Source organism: Vicugna pacos, unplaced genomic scaffold (genome assembly GCF_048564905.1).
Source record: "Vicugna pacos unplaced genomic scaffold, VicPac4 scaffold_20, whole genome shotgun sequence".
NCBI classification, from domain to species: domain Eukaryota; kingdom Metazoa; phylum Chordata; class Mammalia; order Artiodactyla; family Camelidae; genus Vicugna; species Vicugna pacos.
Window position 1 is genome coordinate 40,126,078 of NW_027328741.1, and position 16,569 is coordinate 40,142,646.

The window sequence follows — 16,569 nt, forward strand, 5'->3', positions numbered from 1 at the left end:
CTACATGCATGAAGGCTTCGACACACATTCAGTTCTAAGCTGTTAGCATGTGGAGAGCCGCTCTTTCATTCAGCACAAAAGGCATGGTTACACCCAGGAAGATTTACCCAGATTTCTCAGCTGCTTCCTTCAGCCAGATTCAAAATAAAGGCAGTTTGTGCTGGGAAAGCCTGTTGGAGCGTGTTCAGAGCTGTTTCGGGCTCTGTCCCAGCTGGAGGGTGCAAAGCCCAACCTCCAGAAAGAGGGACCAGGACCCCACCCGCCAGGTGGTGTTGCCTTTGTAGGGGAACAGTGATCTTTGGGTAAGATATATTGCGGCTCTCTCTAAAAACTGCTTTGACTTAAGTTTGCATCCTAGTCACCAGTTCCAGGACAACAGAAAAGGCATACCCTACATCCCTTTGCACTCAACTCTTCCCAAAAGAGCAAATATTTGTCCATGAAAATACCAGCTGCTCTTCTAAGGCCCACTAAATACCCAGCAGTGTGGGCGGTGCACTCTTGATCAGGGACAGGTGGAGAGGGAACAGCCGTCCTCCAGCAGGCTTGGCCTGGTGTGGCAGCTGCGCTGTGGGTGCGTGGTGGGGAGGGAATGCAGGGAATCCTGTTTGAGGGGCCTCTGTGCACGCCTGCATTATAGTCTGAGGTTTCATACAAAGGCTCCAGGCATCCTAACTGGTTAGATACAGCCCCCACCCTTGGGCTGGAACCACCAGGAGATAAGTACCTGTAACAGGGACGGTGCCTGGTGTGGGGAGAGGTCATGGGACACTCCGGGGGCAGGGGCGGTGGTGCTGGGGAAGGCAGGGGATGCAGTGAAGGGTGGAGGGAGCAGGGTCCTTTGCTTGGGGGTGCGAGTTCTTTGGGAGACCACAGGGAATGGCACACATCATCCCCACCCTATACCCCAAATTCCTAGCCCCGCCAACACAGGGGCTGCTCTGCACCCTCTCAACGTGGCTCTCCTGTAAGACCGCACCCAACCAGGCATCTGGCACCCTGCCCTACCTCCCCTCTTGGGACAGATCCCGTCTTCTTGGAAACTGCCTAGCAGCGCGTATTCAAGGCCGGCAGCCGGCCTGGCGGATCTGCACTTCAGGTGCCCTACCTGGCCAGACGTGCCTGCCTGGGCTCAGTCCTCTATCTTGCCCACAGGTAGCCTGGGTCCACTTCCGGTGCAAGCGGAGGCCGCGGAGCCCAGGCTGAGCCCCGCACACAGACAGGTGAGGGTGCCCCCGCCCCGCTGCCCCGCCGCCGCGCCCACTGTTGGCAGCATTGCCCCAGCCTCCGGCCGGTGCCACCTGCAGCTGAGGACCTCCGCGCAGCCCCGCCCGCCCCGGCCCCGCCCAGCTGCCCCATAAGCCTCCCCCCACCCCCGTCCTGGCCGCGCCCTTGCTCCCATTGGCTCCGAAAGTTCTGCCCTTGCACGTCTAGCCTCGGGAGGACGCAGACGCAAGCGCTAGGGGAGGGCCCCGCGGCGTTGCCATGGATAAAGACGCCGCGCTCCTCGCGGGCTGGCGTGCGCTTCTGGGGCAGGCAGCGGGCTCCGGAAGTGTGCAGCTGCCCGGGACCATGGCGGTGTTTGCTGCTGGGGATGGCGGCTTGCTTGGCCGGGCCACTAGTTCTGGCCGCGTCAGTCGGCGGCCGACATCCTTTCTGGGGAGGCGTCTCACAGACGGTAAACGTACGGCAGCGCCGTTGGCGGGGCCAGTGGACATGGACCGGGGTGGGATCCGGGTTGGTGTGGCGGCCGGGGAGGGCTGAGGTCATGATGGCAGACCTTCGTGGTGAAACAATAAAATGAATAGCCATTTTCACAAGACCTCTGAGTAAATCTACTAGGGAACTTCATCCTGGACTGAGGAAGAGGACTGGGGAGGAGGGGGCATTCATGGGCACAGAGAACCATGGGCCACCTGTCCCACGATGGACTTTAGACTCACCCTCACCCTTCAGGAACTACTAAATACACACAGAGAGAGTGCTATGGACAAGATTTTTTTTTTTAAACAAATCCCTGAATCCCTAGCAGGTCTTGTTTCTACCCATACACAAATGGCTTATGTGCATAATGTTTCACAAAAGCCTTAAAATATTATCACCCCAACTTGACACATCAAGAAACTGAGGTAGAGAAGTTTATCACATTCTACAAGATTAGAGAGAGGCCACGTCAGACACCGTATTTAAATCCAAGCCCCTGCTCCAGTGCTCACACTAGAAAGTGTGACATACTGCCCCTTTCCTGCCCTCTCCCTGCAATCAATCTCTGAAGAGTCTTTTCTGTGTCACCTGGAATCACAATCACATTCATTTTCCACAAAGAGCTATGTCACTCCTTGGAGGACTTTTCAAAATCTAAAGGGTTGGTTTGAGAGGAGAGATTTGCATTTTCTGTTTCTCAAAGGAAACATGGCTTTAAAAGAAACTGAAAAGTAGTTATCTAGTCTAAGCCCTCATTGTGCAGAGAAAAAACCGGAGGCTCAGAAGAGATGAGGAAAGGGCCTTATTAACAAATATTGCCTCAGTGCAGCACCAAGCCAGACCTGGCACTTCTAGGGGAGGATCTGGAAGGCCCAGGAGAATGAGTGTTAGAAAACAGAAAGAGAAGAAGCATACAAGGCCCCGTCTCTTCACCACCATAACATGAATTTCCACCAAATTACCCAGAATGGGTGCAGCCAATATTAAGTTTGTCAAAAGAGATTATAGAATTCTCAACCATAGTGGAAATTCCAACATTTACTGTGCTTTTTTCCCAGTTCAAGCATCAATTCAGTGGGCACTCTGTACCAGGGACTACACGAGGCCTGGGGTTCTCCCAAATACAGATCTCTATTACCACGTGTGCAAACCACATTAAGGCCACCAGAAGAAAAGCGCCCACAGATAAAATGGAATTACTGAAACTGAAAGCAGCAAAAGAGCATATATTACTAGGAAAAACGGTGCTCCTAGTAATGGACACATGGACATAGAATGCAAACTGTGTTTAGCAGGCAGGAAAGGGGGGATTAACAGATACAAATTAGTAAATATAAAATAAATGACAAGGGCCTGCTATATAACACAGGGAACTATATTCAATTTCTTGTAGTGATTTATACTAAAAACAATCTAAAACATATATATATACATATGCATATGTTTATAACTGAATCTCTGCTGCACACTTGAAAATAACATTGTAAATTGACTACACTTAAATAAAAAATAATTTTAAAAAATAAGTAAAAATAAATGCAACGCCATTAAGAAAAAATAAAAGAACTCTCTAATCCCCTTAACTGTAGGTGGTCGAGAAATCTAGCTGCAAACACCAAGTCCACTGGATCACTCCAGCACTGGCTGTCACTCTTTCTGACCATCAGAGAGTCACTTGCTTCACTGAGGTTACTTTTCTCTTCTGTGAAAGGCTACAGTTGCAACTAACGATGTATAGAATCTCATCATTCACAAGCCCAAAAAGTAGTGAGGACTTCACTTGGGCCAGGCTCTGGTCAGATGAAAAGATAGGGTCCCAGATATATTCATGGGTAGAAGAAGTTTATGCCATAAAGTTATAAATTCTTCCTGTTTTGATAGACAGATTCATTTCAATTCTGGTTAGAATTCCTACCAGATTTTTCTTGGAATATAACAAGTTAATTTATGGTCAGGAATAGCCAAGAAATTTCTTTAGAACCACCACTTGGGAGGGGTGGATAGGTCATTCATTTCCACTGCTCTTTCTGAAGTGATGAAAACGTTCTGGAATAATAATGGATGCACCACTGTGAATATGCAAAAAGCTGCTGAATTGTACCATTTTAATGGATGGAATTCATGGTTTGTGAACTATATCACAATAAAACTGTCCTATGAAAATTATTTCTTGACAATTATTTTTCAGTTTATACACTAGTCTGTCCCACAATTTAAGAAAAACAAAAAACCTAAACAAGCCAAACTCTGCCAGGAGCACTTTAGGACTGCAATATCCCTGGGTCTCCAAGGCCTCTGGTGGTGCTGTTCCTGTTAACGCACAATAGCTGGGCTGGGCTAGTTAGGGACTGTAACTATCTTTTGAAAATCGAGGATCACTCCTTTCACCCTGGGAGAGGGAAGGAAGGAGGATGTCACAGCCTCATGCCTTCAGCACATTTTTAACAGAACCAAGCCCTGCTTTCACCACTGCAATCCCTCTCACTATAAAAACACGTGACATCAACAAGCACCGCCATCATAACACCTGAAAGTGTTCAAGGTACTTACCTGAGGCAGAAACATGGAGGGGGGAGACAGAACCTCGCTTAGCAGTGACGCTCCCTTTTCCCGACTCCACCAGGAGAAGCTGGGCGTTAGAGCCGGAGGCTTTCAGCCCAGGTAGCAGCGCCCACGCCACAGAGCTGGTCCTCAGGGAGCGGGAAAGGGAGAGCAGGGCAGCCCCGGGGTCGCGGGGCAGACAAAGCGGGGAGGGGGACGCGGGCTGCAGCCTCGCTCGGAGGACAGCCCCAGCCACAGTCCCAGGCGCCCGCCCCCGTCCGGGTCCGCAGACCCCGCCCGCCCGGGACACAGCCCGCCCAGGGGCGGGGACGGGCCGCCGGACGAGAAGAGGAAGCCCGGGAGGAGAGGACTAGCGGGAGGGAGAGGGGAAGGGGACGCCAGCCGCGGACTGAGGGGATCCCGGCTGGGTGAGAGATGGCAGGTGCACACCAGGCCCTGGACACTGTGGCCGGGACGCCGGGGCAGGTGGCGCTGGCAGAGGGGTCTGGCCTGAGCAATTCATCTGAACACGGGCTGACTAGCGCCCTTGGGGTCTGTGACAGGCGGACCGCCCTCCCGCAGCCGCCTGACCCCTTTCCCAGGAGCCCCCCACCTTGCACTTCCACAGTCAGAGGCCCCGACCCCAGGCAGGAACCAAAGGCCTACCGGGCGACGTAGTTGAGAAGCCTTTGGGCCCGATCCCCGGCTCGGATATGGAGCTCCCAACCAGCGGACCACTTGGCACTGACTGCGCATGCGCAGGAGGGCCAGCGATCCTCTCTGGGTTCTGTGAGAGAAGGTGGGACAGCGAGGGAGGGAGAAGATGGGAGCGGGTGGAGAGGACGGGAAAATTGGAGGGATACAGATGGACAGGATGAGCAGAGAGAAGGAAGGGATCTGGAGAAGGGAGGGTCTTAGAGGAGTTGGAGAAAAAAAGCTTTACCTCTGGGGCACCCCTAGGCGCCAGACCTGCCTCTGTACCCTTCTGTTACCCTTCAAGCCCCGCAGCTCAATTTTACCACCGTGATCCAACCCTCCGTCCGATGCTTCTGCAGAAACCCTAGGGAGATCACACCCGTTGCCCCCACGCGGAGCTGGGTTTTCTGTTGCTCTGAGAACCAAGCACCCGCAGGTGTTGTCGCTCAGAACTACCTTGGGAAGAGCACATATTCCCCTTTTACACGCTGGGAAACAGGCAGGCAGGATCTCTGCCTTAGCTCCACTGTCCCAGGTGTTGGGCTGGCGGGGAGCGGGATGGTACAAGATCAGAGCCCCAGACAGAGCAGACTGCCTGAGTGTTGGTGCATAGTCCCCATCCCTCCTGGGTAAACCATACCCCACCCTAGTGGAAACATCAAGGGCTCACAGTAGTTCCCTGGGTGTGGGAGAGCTGTCCTCATGTGAAGGAAAAGTCCAGCTGGGCTAACAAGCTAAGTCACAAATCTAAGTGTGATAAGTGTCGGTTTACTGATCTAAATTATGCTGGGCTATCTCGTAAATATGAAGTTTAGTGTCAGTTTATTGGCCTAACAACCTAACTCGTAATTCCAAGCTCAACAAGTGTCAGTAATGTGATCTGTTACAAATTGATAAGCTCCAGTGTACTTATTCCTTGCTTTTTGTTCTTTGAGCCTTATTGGCTAATCCCCCCTTACTTGTAACTAAGCCTTTAAAACCTCATGTGCACGTCTTGGAGGTACTCAAAACTTCGGAGCCGAAGCCCCTCTGAGCCCACCGGCATAATAATTCTGAGTACTCCAACACTCCGATTGGTGCTTTTGTCTTGGCTGGCCTGTTTCCATAACACTCAGCTCCAGTGCCCAGCTTTCTAGGTAGATAGGAGTGTTACCAAGTCGAAATTAATTCTCCTCAGTGCAGGACAGGCCAATAAGTTGGGAGACCAGATGTTGGGGCATGGAATAGCAAGTTTCTGTAGACCTAGATGGCAAACTAATGTCCTGGAAAACCATCTCCCCAAGTCACAATTCAGGCTCCTTTCCTATGTGCTTGGTTAGTGCAAACTTCTTAGTGTAGGAATTCCTTCTTGTTAGAATCCTTTCTTCTTGCAGCTATCTGCGTGGGTCAGATCCCTGTAAACCTCCAACAAAAGAAACATTATTTTCTATTCTGCAATTTGCTATCTTTTAATGAATGAAAAAGTGTTAAATATCCTTAAAGGTCAGAGCCTTCAGAATAGGGTCTCCTGTTTATTTCAGGCTCTAGGCAACATTGTTTTACAAGCAAGGTGAAGCCTAGGTGACAGAGCATAGGGTTAAATTCAAAGGAACAAATCTAATATGGAGTCAGATTTGTTCTGTTATATTACCCGGCCAGATGCCACTTGAGGATTTAAACCCCTTTAAGTTAAAAATAACTAAAATTTTAAAGGAATTTACATACATAGGTGGGAATGTGCAAAGCATATCTGGAAAAGCACCCAAAGGATAGTAAACAGAGGCATCTCCAGAGAGGGCTGAAAGAACAGAGGATGAGGGAAAACTTCTTTCACTTGTGTATTTTTGTTCTCTGAGTTTTTTTTAAACCATTTCCTTGTATTTCTTTTTCAGATAAAAGAAATGTGTAATGGAGCAAAGGAGTAATTAGCTTAGCAAATACAGCAGCCATGGAATCACTAGTCATCACTTTTGATTTAAGCCAGAAAGCATTTTTTGACTCTCTCCAATGTGCTCTGTCCTGTTTTAAGACTTCTATTAATATTATTATTATTATTATTATTATTATTATTATTATTATTATTATTACTATTACTACAAGTACTACTACTATGACTATTACTATTATTACTATTATTTTATGAAATAATAACACGGTTTACCTCACCCCTGCCCATGGCTGGTGGAAAACCAACCGAGTTTTTCTTGAGTTGTTTTCCAAGGAGTAGAGATGAGTTTATAAACAGAACACATCTTCAGGGTAAAACAGGCAGAGTGCTTTTCCAGCAGGCCAGAGAGCTATGAAGTGTTTTCAACAGAGGCGCCCAGAAGCTGAGAGAGAAAGCCTCCAGGACACTACAAAAAGCTGCCCAAACTGCCGTCTCCATGGTACTACTGAAATAGGAAAGAACAAATCTGACTTCATATTTGATCTGTTTCTTTGAATTTAACAAAGCCAAGTTAATATCCTCCGGTCTTTTCATGGGTTATGATGTCACAGAGGAAACGGACAGGTCAACAAGGAATCACTCTGCCGTGATCCCGGAGCCGGGGAAAGGGATGGGCTGCAAGATGTATGAAGCAGCCGCAACTGTGCCCGTGCTTCTAGGCAGGTATCCAAAATCGCCTCGACAAGGTGTCAAACATTTGTGCCCATGCCCTCATCAACAGACATGTATTAAAGACAAATGGAAACATATAAAAGGCCAATACCCTTGCTGGGTACACCGTCCAAAGAACAAAGTCTCAGTTTGACAACTGGCCATCTCGGTTCCATGGGATTCATTCTTGGAGAACCTTAAAAACCACTCTTCTGTCCTCAAGAATTGCTGCATATTTGTCCTATCTTTGGCTCAGGGATGGAGCACGTTCAAGTGAACTTTAATGTCTGCACAGATTTGACTGTCTTTTTCCAGGTTCACTTGTCCATTCCAAAGAGGCTTGAGCTATGTCCATCTTCCGTAAGATCTATTCCCTCCAGTGACAGCTCATTGAGCCTGCAATTAAAAGCCAAGTGAACAAGACTGTCCTCAGCTAAAAAGTTCACCCACCCTTCACTGTTTTCTTAATCTCCTCTTCTGGCTAATTGCAACAGACTAACTCCTCCCTCCACCAAGATACCCAACTATGTCATTTTTCTCCCCAAAGAGAAAATAAGGTCCATAAAAGAGGAGACAACTCCATAGTCACCTCTGAATTCTTAGCATATAGTAATGTCAATAAATACAACTCAGATTATTGTTAGTTTCCTTTAAAACCTTTCTGGTTATTTGAATGAGACCTTGGAAGAGAGGTGTTTGCTGTCCAGTATCTTGATCCACAAGACTCTGGAGGCCTTTTTCGGAATAGCTGTTCACTGATTCATTCAAAACACAACTTATCAATCAAGGAGTAGCTGTGCTTTTCTGCCAGGTGTTTGTGGTCACTCTCATGCCAGAACAGCTTTAAACTATATCCTTAATTTGGATTTGTTATTTTTCCCCTCTTCCAACAAAATTGACTTTTCTTACTTTCTTGTCTTGAGGAATTTTTTTTTCCTATTTCACCCTTTAGTAAAGCAAGATTCTCAGGATGGGCTTGGCCCATTTTATGATCACCCATCCAACTCCTAGTGTGAGAGGTCTGGGGCTCACCTGCTTCCCTCCTGTCAAGGCAACTGAAAATCAGTTCAGGAGCCAACCAGCACACCACGGCTTCTAACGCTCACGTATCTCTCAGAAACCCTGCTTTCTCGTTTGTCTTGGCTTCTGAGAATTTTCCCTCACTTTCTTGACAATGAGTTGTGCAGCTTGAAAGATGAGGAAGGAAGGTTTTATTTCTCAATCAGCGTTTTAAGGAACTTGTGTAATGAAGGTTTTCAGGAGTTTCTAGAACCCTCCATTGCCGAGACAGAAAACACACTAGACATTTTCTAAATTTAGTTCTCATGTGCATTTTTTCTTTGCTTTTTTTTTTTAACTGCTAACAGACATTTTTTAATTAAAAAAAAAATAAGGCCCCAAAAAGAATAGAACACTGAAGGGGCAAACAAATTAACGGGCAAAGACAGAAAAATGATAACTATTCTACAAAGTTAATATAATACATACACTATGTATCAGATCAGCAATTCTCAGTAACAGCTAATTGAAACATGACCATGAGGTAAAATTTCTCTCCTGTCAGGACATGGCCAACAGAAAATATAATTAAACCAACAAACTAATATCCTAAGTCTGGCGAGGTACAGAAGGCTACAAGCTAAATGTGTCTTATTCTAGAAAAGAGGGAGTCTCACCAGCTCTTTTCTGTGGAGCCTGAGCCCACGGGAGGACGGTGAAGTGAGCTCTGTAAGTACACAATTAGCAAAGTGAGTGATGAATAAATAGACGTGAGCTTTGATGACAGGGATAATACTACTATTCGTTTGTCCTTTAAAGTATGACTTCACGTTCAGTGATCAATACTTCAGCGTCCTTAGGAGTTGAGATTTTAGGAAAATGCACAACCTGGGCCCAGATCTCCTCTTTAAGCTCGTGACACTGCAGTTAGTTGTCTCAAAGGCAGCTCCAACTCCACATGCAAAGAGTTGACTTCACGGTGTTCCTCCCATAGCCGTCCTTACCAGGGCCCCTGGTCGGGGGGTAAGGTCTCCCTGCGTCTCCCAACTCAGGCCCATCACTCACAGATGTGAATGGACCCCTCCTTCAGGGACCAGATATCCTCAGACTCCGAGTCCCACTACCCTCAACTGACCTACCAGATACTCACTGGCACTCACTCAGCACTGACCCTCTGCTGGAGACCACGCTGCACACTGCACAGTGTATCTCACTGGATCTCCACAATAGTCCTGGGAATTGGGTACATCACTGCTTCAATTGATTAGATAAATTGTTTCACTTCCTTGCGTGCGTCATTCAAACTGACACGGCTACTAAGCCACAAGCCTGGGCCTGAAAACCACTTGAAAATTGGACACTGCTACACCTCGCAGCCACCCTACTCTGACTCATCACATCATCTCCTGCCAAGCCTTCTAAATGTTTCCAAACATTCTAGAAGACAAATATGAACTATGAGAGCACCCCACTCTCCTACTTAAAATCTGTCAATGATGGTTCACTCCCCTTAGGAGAAAGCCCAACCAGGCCTGAGCACAGCCTAAGGCCCCAGCATCCGCTTTCCCTGCACGGCCGCGCCGCCTCACCCACCACGCAGCTCTACACGTGCCGTGTCTAGGACAGGGATGCTGACTCCGCACAACCCAGGGCTTGTCTCACTCGAACAATGATCACCTTCTTCAGTGTTCATCTTCTTCATTGCTGACTCTCACAAAAATGTTTTCTCATGATGAATCAATATCTTTTTCCTTACAACTGCCCATCATTAATAATGAGCTCCTCCCAAAAGAGAGAAGACCTAATTCTCAGTCTCCTTATCTGTAAAGTGAGAATAACAAGGAAATATGTGAGGTTTCAAGAGAAATAATATTCATGTGAGGCTGAGGGACAATTCCATCATACAGTAAGCATTCAATATGTGCTTACTTAATATTAATAAGAATATATTGCATTCTAGCAACCTTCAATCAATGTTTTATGACTTTGTCCAACAGACTACTGACAAACTGTTGGACGAACCACTTTGAGCAGATCAGCACAAGCATACTGGGAGAGGTAAGTGCTGACTCCAGTTACAGCTGCAGCCACCCAGCACTATGGGGCGGGGGCAGTTTGCTCAAACTCTTACATGTTGCTTGAGCATTTAGTTCTCATTATAGAATAAAGACAGTTGTTCTTTAGTCAAAGCTCCTGAAATATAAATCTTCAAAGATTGATGCAAATTAGGTTTCAAGTACAACACTCTCACTAGAATTTATTTGAAAATTATAGTCTTAGCTACTCCGCACATCAAAAGGGCATAATCTTAATGTATCTGACTAAATACACTGAAAGGGTTGTTTAAAAGTAATTAAGAAGAAGCCATTCAGAATAAGCTCTCAGTATCATCTGCACAAAGACCCACCCAAGGGTCTCATTTCTCACTTCCACATAGGTGTTTTCAAGTAGCTTACCTTGGGTCTTGGTTTCTTATAACACGGGGCGGGGAATAGTTGTGGATAGATTTATGTAGCAAATATATACCAAGGGTATTTGTTGTGAAGGAATTCTACAAATAAGAAGATTGATACATAGTCCCACCCATAAGAAATTCAGCCTTTCCATTTACAACAGCATTAAAAATAAAGTGAGAGATACATTTAACAAAAATTTACAAGATTTGTACATTGAACTTTTTGAAGTATCACCAGAATAAATTTTAAAAGATCTACATATATGGAAGACATCCCATTTTCATGGAATGATTGACAATATTATTAAAAATGTTAAGAATCCTCAAAGTGAACTATATATTCAGTGGAATCCCTATCAAAATTCCAGCTGACTTCTATGCAAAATTGAAAAACTGATCCCAAAATTCACATGGACGTGCAAGGGGCCCAGGACAGCAAAAACAACCTTGAAAAAGAAGAGTAAAGTTGGAGGACTCACTTTAAAGTGTACTAAAATGCTATAGTACTAAGTCAGTATGATACTGGCATAAGTTTGGATAAATAAGTCTAAGAGACACAATAAAAACCCACGGGGAAAAACTTACATTTACAGACACTTTTCCACTAGGGGGCCAAAAACACTCCATTGAAAGAATAGTCTATTCAACTAATGGTTCAGGGACAGCTGGGTATCTGCAGGCAAAAGAATCAATCTGGAATCTGAACACCCATATTTTATATAACAAATAAAATTAATTGAAAATAGATCACAGACAGAAATGTAAAAATTAAACCTATAAACTTTCTAAAAGAAGACACAGTATAAATCTTTGTGGGCCTAGGATAGGCTTTGGTTTCCTAGATACAAAACCAAGAGCACAAGTGATAGAAGGAAAAAGCAGATAAACTGGACTTCTTCAAAACTAAAACCTTTTTCTTACAAAGGACATCATCAAGAAAGTGAAATGACAGGGGAAAAGGGTATCTCAAGTCAGAGAGTGCGTGCTTTGCAAAAAAATAAAATAAATCTTTACATCAAACTACCTCCCTTGTAAAGAAATCGTTTTAATGTTTAAAAAAATATAGTTAAAGGACAATGTGCAGAATAGAAGAAAAATTTTGCAAAGCATGTATCTAATAAGAGAGTAGTATCCAGGATATATAACGAATGCTTACAACTGAACAATACAAAAAAATACACCCAATTTTTAAATTTACCACGAATTTAAATAGATATACAAATGGCCAATAATCATATGAAAAGATGCTCAGCATCACTAGGGAAGTCAAAAACAAAATGAGATCTCATTTTACACCCACTAGGATGGTTATAACCAAAACATGGACAATAACAAATGTCGTTCAGGAGGCAGAGAAACCTCATATGCGGCCAGGGGAAAGGAACAATGTTGCAGCTTCTTTGGAGAAGTCTGGTATTTCCTCAAAAGCTTAGAGTTATATGTCTCAGCAATTCCACTCCTACATATAGAGTCATCTCTCAATATCCTTGGGGGGTTGGTTTCAGGAACCCCACACCCTGGATACCATAATCCAAGGATGTTCGAGTCCCTTTACAATCAACCATCTGGATTCATGTAGTGGAAACTACAGATATGGCGGGGCAAATGTACAGCCAACAGAATGAAAACATATTCTCATAAAAAATTTCACATCAATATTCATAGCAGTATCATTCAGAGTAGCCAAAAGTTACTAACAATATCCATCCATCAATGAACGGATAAACACATTTACCAAGAATAGGCCCACAAACTTTTGGTCATTGAAACTTTGACAAAGGAGGTGAGAACATACAATGGAGTAAAGACAGCCTCTTCAGCAAATGGTGTAGGGAAAACTTAACAGCTGCATGTAAATCATTGAAGTTAGACTACTCCCTCACAGAATATACAAAAATGAATACAAAATGTGTTAAAGACTTAAACATGTAGACAAGACACTATAAACCTCTTAGAAGCAACCATAGGCAAAACATCTGACATACATCTCAGCAATGTTTTCCTAGAGCAGTCTACTCAAGCAATAGAAAAACAACCAAAAATATACAAGAGGGATCTAATTAAACTTACAAGCTTTTGCACAGCTATGGAAACAGTAAGCAAAACAAAAAGACAACCAACCTATGGAATGGGAGAAAATATTTACAATAAATGAAACTGTTAGGGGCTTAATTCCCAGAATATGTAAACAGCTTTTACACTTAATAAGAAAGAAAAACAAACAATTCAATTCAAAAATTGGCAGAAGTCCTAAAGAAACATTTCTCCAATGAAGACGTACAAATGGCCAGTAGCCACATAAAAAAATATTCATTATCATTATCAGAGAAATGCAAATCAAAACTGCAATCAAGTATCACCTCTCACCAGTCAGAATAGCCATCATTCAGAAGTTCACTGACAATAAATACTGGAAAGTCTGCGGAGAATTGGGAACACACCTACACTGTGGTGGGGATACAGTTTGGTGGAGCCATTGTGGAAAAGTGTATAGATGTTCCTCTAAAGACATAAAATTGACCTCCCAGATGACCCAGCAATCCCACTCCTGGGCATATATCCAGAAGGAACCCTAATTGAAAAAGACACCTACACCCCAATGTACACAGCAGCACTATTTACAATATCAAGACATGGAAGCAACCGAAATGTCCACTGAGAGATGACTGGATAAAGAGGTTGTAGCATATTTGTCCAATAGACTACTATTCAGCCATAAAATAATAATAAAATAATGACATTGGCAGCAACATCAATGGACCTGGAGAATGTCATTCTAAGTGAAGTAAGCCAGAAAGAGAAAGGAAAATACCATATGAGATTGCTCACATGTGGACTCTAAAAAAAAAAAATAGAAAGAAACAAAAAAATAAACTTATCTACAGAACAGAAACAGACACAGAGACATAGAAACCAAACTATGGTTACCAGTGGGGAGAGGGTGTGGGAAGGAATAAACTGGGAGTTGAAGATTTGCAGATACTGAGTATGTAAAGAATAAACAGCAAGTTTATACTGTATAGCACAGGAGAATATATTTAATATCTTATAGTATCTTATGTTTAAAAAGAGGATGAAAATGAATACAGGTAGGTTCCTATTTAGCTGAAGTGTTGTGCTGTACACAAGAAACTAACACAAAATTATAAACTAACAAGACTTCAATGAAAATATTTTTAAATAGACCAAAAACGAAAACAAAGGAAAAGGATATTATCAAGCAAAAAGAATAAAGTACTGATTCAGGCTACAATTATGGATGAACCTTGAAACTTTATGCTAAAATAAGCCAGACACAGAAAGCCAAATAGTGCCCTTTAAAGTGAACTGTATCTAAGCGTTTATTGTACTACTCCTGTAAATTTTCCAGAGGTTTGAAATCTATCAATATCAAAATAAAATGTATTATGCATTAAAAACTTAAAACGCTTCCTCACAGGAGGGCTTTAATTATTAAATGCAGAAACGCATATAAAGCTCTTGGAAAAACAATTTGCACGTCCACACACAGTCACTGCTGTCACTGCCACTCAGAGGGTGGTGACAGCGCTGATGAGAGCTGCCTCCACTCGCTCCCCTGCAGAAAGGAGTGAAGGCCTGAGCTCTGACAGGCAGGGTGAGCGTGAACCTGAGTCATACACAGCCACGTTCCAGACCCTGCGTTACCCAACTTTCTTATACAAACTGCAACATGTAATGTAAACACGCTAGAGGGATGTATCTTACAACACAGGGAATACAGACAATGTTTTACAGTAACTATAAATGGAGCATCTATTGTACACCTGAAACTAATATCATATTTTAAATCAGCTATATTTTTATGAAAAATTAAAAAATATTTTTAAAATGCTATCACTTTAATATTCAATTCGGTTTTTAAGTTACTACTAAACAGCTCAGAATGTATAAAAGCATTTAATTGTGCTGTTTGCTTACATATTTATTTACATTCAGCCTCTTGCTAAAAGAGAATTTAAACAATTCTGTTAAACACAGCTTAACAACCATAACAACAAAAGGCAAAACGGAGAGTGAAGAGAAAATGGAGATTCAATACTTAAATGAAACCAGGGGGAGATAAACTCATAAAAATGGATTCCATGAAGTCAGGGAAGGGGTTAAGGCTGACTAGAAATTCAGCTGTAGGATTCTTGGCAGCGAAACCAAAAAGAAAAGATTATGGGGCGGGTGGTAGAGCGTGTGCTTAGCGTGCACGGGGTCCTGGGTTGAAGCCCCAGGGCTTCCACTAACAGGTAAATACATCTAATTAACTGCCCCCCTAAAAGATCACCAAAGAAAAGTAAAAGAGAAATTTCTTTCCCAAAGAACCCTGATATTAAATTTGGATTAAATATTAAAAAAAAGAAAAAAAGAAAAATTCAAAAGATAAGTGACACTGAAGGAAAACCACAGCTGGCCTAACAAGCTAAGTCACAAATCAAAGTGTGATAAGTGTCGGTTTCCTGATCTAAGTTTTGCTGGGCTACCTGGTAAATCTGAAGTTTAGTGTCAGTGTACTGGGCTAATAAGCTACCCCGAAAATCCAAGGTCAACAGTTGTCAGTAACGTGATCTGTTCCAAATTGATAAGCTTCAGTGTACTGATTCCTTGCTTTTTGTTGTTTGAGCCTTATTGGGTATTAGCCCCATACTTGTAATTAACCCTATAAAACCTCATGTGCACGTCTTGGAGGTGCTCAGAGCTTTGGAAATGAAACCCCTCTGAGCCCGCCAGCGTAATAAATCTCAGTACTCCAACCCTCTGTGTGATTCTTATTTCTTGGCTGGCCTTTTGTTTCCATAACAACACAAGCGATAATGCCCGTGAGATAAATCTGGGGAGGCTGCTGGTAAGTCGCCATGTCTCACGTGGGAAAATCTGAAACATCCTTCTCACCACTCAGAGTCATCATAAGCCCACACCACACCTCCTGCCGTTAAATGCAGGAGCACGGTTAGGGCCCGGCCTTTGCTGTCTTTGTGTCATCACAGTGATACAGGATGGAAGGGGGAAGAGCACAGCCATTCAAGGAAGGCCGCAGCAATTGACATCAAAATGGTGAAGGATTCAACCCCCAATAGGCCTTGAGGCTCAGGATGAAGAGATTTAACTTCTAGCAGATCTTGAGATTCAGTAAACATCCATTGTAATAGTAACCTGGTGAATAACATGCCCCAGGCACCATGGCAGTCCCAATGATAGCCACAAAAGGTCAAAGGGTGGGAAATGGCCAACTCCCTGGGAATCCTAGCCCCTTGCCCTAAGGCTGGTCCTTCTACTTATTAGCATATGAAACCACCAAGCCCAAGAAAACAAGCAACACAGCGCCACCTCGCGGTCACCACTCTCTGTCCCTCTTTGGAGAAGACAGACCTTCTGTCTGTGGGGTGTGTACCTACTTCTAATCTGTGCATGAAACCCCCACACCTCGTGACGTTTCTCTTGCATTTCAATGTATCTGTCTGAATATATATACCTTTACTCAACACTGGCTTGCTCTTGAATTCTTTACTGCATGAAGTCAAAGAACAAAATCTGGTGGGGCACATCCCAGGGGCTCAACGAAAGCCTGGGACACAGCCCTTCTCATGCC

General features: G+C 44.1%; 2 protein-coding genes across 2 annotated transcripts in view; both read right to left on the reverse strand.

Annotated features, from left to right (window-relative positions):
• The window catches only part of LOC140693984 (uncharacterized), a 244,706-nt gene that overhangs the window by 114,809 nt on the left and 113,328 nt on the right, over positions 1–16,569 (reverse strand). The window lies entirely within an intron of this gene.
• LOC140693986 (uncharacterized) overlaps positions 1–16,569 on the reverse strand; it is a 41,666-nt gene that overhangs the window by 3,611 nt on the left and 21,486 nt on the right. The gene's annotated exons all lie outside the window — the stretch shown is intronic.